At 38.0% G+C, this 4,220-nt stretch overlaps 1 long non-coding RNA gene across 1 annotated transcript in view; it reads left to right on the top strand.

Annotated features, from left to right (window-relative positions):
- Positions 1-201: 201 nt before the first annotated feature.
- LOC138164330 (uncharacterized) overlaps positions 202-4,220 on the top strand; it is a 30,801-nt gene continuing 26,782 nt past the window's right edge. Inside the window, exon 1 of the long non-coding RNA XR_011169029.1 lies at positions 202-454. This is a non-coding gene — a long non-coding RNA (uncharacterized lncRNA). The remainder of the gene's footprint in view (positions 455-4,220) is intronic.

Below are 4,220 nucleotides of genomic sequence, written 5' to 3'. Positions count from 1 at the left end.
ACCCGGGTATCCCAGGCCAAAAAAATCAAACCTACACAAGTTGCTTCGGAGATGCTGAGGGGCGTCATCACCTCCTAGCAACTCTCCTAGCAACGGGGTAACATCTGCTCCCTCTGGTCCAATAGAAGAAGAGAACCGCTGGGAGGCCGCCTCCTGCTCCAGGGGAGGGGAGCTAGGCTTCAGTGACTGAAAGAACCTGCTGGAGCCAAGGGCTGGGAGTCCACACTGCTGGTGCTGGTGCTGGTGCTGCTGCCGCCGCCGCCCGCCGCGCTGCCCCCGCCGCTGCTGTTGCTGAGACTGAACTGCCGCCCGTGTCCAAGTCACCCGGAAGATCAAGAGCCCCACTAGAAGAAAGGCTAGATAGAGTGCAAACGCAAAGTACAAGGAGAGCACCTACATCTTTGCAAAACAGGTGGACGTATCTTACTCCTGGTGGGTGGCCCCTGCTTGCAAGGTATGTCAGTAAGCTCCTTATCGCTCTCTCGGTCTTATCTTCGACTCTGCTGGGAAGTCAGAGCTTCTTCTAGGTTATACAGAGCATTATCCTGCTCATAATTAAGACTGATTCGTATTAAGAGCCCTGTACGTCATTGTTAGGTTTGATTTTGGAAGACGTTTTTCCTTGTTCTTTTTTAAAATCTCCTCTCCCTCCGCCAACCCATTTGACTTTGCAACGCTGTCTGTGTGCTTCTGGGAGACTCAAGGCAACCCGTGGAATGCATGCAGGTCATGCTGGAATGACAGGGTAGCCCCAAGCTGATTTAACTGCTCTGTCTGGTCTAAATACATGCGACAATCATGGTCCTACTCCGGAACGGGTCCATTTAGCTTGGAGCACCTTTTCACTGTTACTTAAGCCCTTGAAAAGTAACCATAGTAACTTACCTCTCTTTGATGGGATCCTCCTTATTGGCTGTCTATTTTCCTCTTGGAAAGATCATCTCCCTAAATATAGAAGATGATATCAGTAATCATTCTTCTGTACAGAAACTGTCCAGTTAACTACCGCACCTTTTTAATTAAAAGACTACATTCAGTGAAAATAATTTTGTGTTGCAATTTCTATCAGAAATACACAACTTTTTAAATGGGAGGCAAAGTCTTAGACTTCATCTTTTCACATTTTCAGAAATTATACAAAATATCAGTACTTAATATCACTTAATATCATAGTGAGACTTAAAAGTGATTAATCTCTTGTAACAATTGAAGATAAATTTAGTATACACCTGCAATTAATTAAAGATTTAAGACCAGGATAAACTATATCACGAGGAAATAATTGTTGGGATTTCATAGTCTCTAATTCCAGGTGGACCACAGAAGGCAAAGGTTTTAAATAAAAATTCATGTAAGCAATGTTCCTTCTGTTTGCAACTTAATTGGGAAAAATATTAGCCTTTCTGAATATCAACCACAAATCCAAAGATGATATTAGGAAGTATCTTGTCTTAATACCAGTACATACACTGACTTTGTCAAATGTGACTTGTATCTGTCTCCTTGTTCTATGATGCCAGGTAACAGTCCAGCAGACTTAGACTGTAAGAAATGCTGGCTGTGCAAAGGGGAACTCTTACAAGATTCTCTGAAGCCATCCTAGAAACACATTTTACAGATTGATTCAGCATTACCAGGTAATTACTAGCATAAAAGAAATTCTGTTTAAATATGTATCAAGAGAAATAAATGCTCATTTAGCATTACCAAAAGTTATAAGATCAATACAAGAGACTGTTTATGTAATTTAGAGGATTGCTGGATAGAAGTCAATGAAGGTTTTCTTTAGAAAAGATATTTGTGGTCTTGCAGATTTCCCCTGTAAGCCTGGAGTGTTTAGGGATGGCTACATAATAGAGTATATCATCTCTAGCAGTTTGTAAAGGAAGTCAATCATAATACTGTTGCTCATAGGAATTAAAGAAAATAATTGAAAAGGGAAATAAAGTGAAATTATGAAATATAAAGAAGAGCTTGCAAAATTGCTTTTGGGTAGAGTTTATTCTGCATCAAAATCACATGCTGATGTCTAGAAGACACAAAACAATCTTAAACTACACTCAGTTTTTCAAAGGTCCCTAAAGATTTCCAACTTAATGTAAACCCCTACTATGACACATAATGGCAAATCATTCCAGTATCTTTGCCAAGAAAACTCCAAATGGGGATCATGAAGTCAAACCCCACTGAAATGACCGAACACCACCACGACCACCATAAAATCTATCCATGGCCATTAACTACATATTGGCAAATAGCACATTGAATTATGGATAAGTCCTAGGAATGATGTGATATGAATACTCCTACCCATTCCCCAACTTTATTTAAAAGAGAAGAGAGATTCCTATCTTCCTCCCTCCAGAGAAAGATTCTTTCCAGAATATATTTCAAAATTAATTCTGGTTTTTAGGAAAAAAAGGTTGAATAATTTTTATAGATGCTGAAAGAGATATGGAAAGTATTTGGAACTACCCATAGTCCTGGTTGACACAAAATCTGGAGCATTTTATTTTTATTTAAATGACTAACTTTTGCCATTCAAGTACACTAAAGATTTTTGACACTTCGGTTGGTTTTTATTAGCTTTAAATCCTCCTCTATGGTGCCTTCATAGCGAGGAAGGAATCTAAGGACATATGGTTTACTGTAATCACCCTTAAAGTGTGTACAGAGTTCACGTATAGAGTTCACAGCTTTGCACATGCTATCAATTTGAGAAAAGTTTGAGTGATCTAGTCATGATTAGTGGTTCATTTATATGCATTAGTTTCATGCATTAGTAATTTATATGCATCCTGTCTCTTATATAATATGCATGGACATTAAGCTCACTCTATGCCCTTTAATTTATGTGAGTCTGCCCTTTCATCGAGACCATTGTTGCAATCAAAAAGGTCAAACAAAAGAGGTTCTTGAATTTAAATTTTGATTCTATCACAGATCCACATTTCTCTGGTTAGTTTAGGTGGATAATGTCATTACGTACTTTGTACATCAGAAAACATTATTGTAAGATCTGTAGTATTGATTGAGTCAAGAAAAAAGACAGTGATGAAGTTATGACAGGAGATCAAAGTATTTGAGACCTTGATGAAATAAAAATTAGATTCCTTAGAGTGAATCTATTCTTCCACACTAATCTACATTTAAGGAGCTAATAGATCTTCTTATTCTAATGGGAGCTACCCTCTGTAGTTCACTTGAGGGGCATGAATTACTAAGAGGTAGCATTTGAATGAATAGGGGACTAGGATGAGGGCAATATTCTAATTTTAGCCTTTTTTCCCTACAGCAATTTGTGAGATTTTGTGTAAGTACAAAAATGCCACTTTAATTTTTGCAACCATGTTAATTACATGAGACCCAGGGTGTGCCTGAATAAGAAATCCAAGATGATGGTATAGCTATGGGTCAAACTGAAAGTCATAGTGGTGACTTGTGATGCTATGATTTCTATACATAGAAATTTCAAAAGTAATTTTGAAACTATAGAATAATTAGTTCAAAATGTTCATAGTAGAGTCATAGCTGTACTTAGTAACTCGGGTGCTGAACCCCAGGTGTTGAAATTTAGAGAGCAATAAAATCACTTTGGTAGTAGTAGTAGTAGTAATAGTGATGATGATGATGATGATGGCAATAATAATAATACTAGCTGGCATTTTTATATCACTTGACAATTTTAAAACAAGATATTTTTAAAACAACTTTACGCACAGACACACGCATTTATGTGTGTATGTATGTATATATGTATGTATGTATGTATGTATGTATAAATAAAATCTCATTAATCCTTATAACAATCCTGTGAGGTAGGTGTCATTACCTTCATTTTACAGGTGAGAAAACTCTCTATGGGAGGTTAAGTGACTTGTCTAGGGTCTAGTAACCATCGGATGCAGAATTTGAAGGTCTTTCTAACTTCCAGTAGAGTATTCTACCCATTGTACCTCCCTAAATAAGTGAACTGCTTTGTAGAAAGTGTTTATCTAGAATTTCATGTATCAATATTAATCCTTATTTACTTAAAAAAAAAAGATTTGGGGCGGCTAGGTGGCACAGTGAATAGAGCACTGGCCTTGGAGTCAGGAGGACCTGAGTTCAAATTCAGCCACAGACACTTAACACACCACACACACACACACACACACACACAACTACCTGTGTGACCTTGGGCAAGTCACTTAACCCCAATTGCCCTCCCAAAAAAAGGC

This window comes from Petaurus breviceps, unplaced genomic scaffold, assembly GCF_028583685.1.
Source record: "Petaurus breviceps papuanus isolate PSGF00001 unplaced genomic scaffold, PetGlider_PUasm1.0 189, whole genome shotgun sequence".
Taxonomy (NCBI): Eukaryota; Metazoa; Chordata; class Mammalia; order Diprotodontia; family Petauridae; genus Petaurus; species Petaurus breviceps.
Note: the sequence above shows the minus strand (reverse complement) of the source record. Positions and strands in the feature narration are given on the sequence as shown.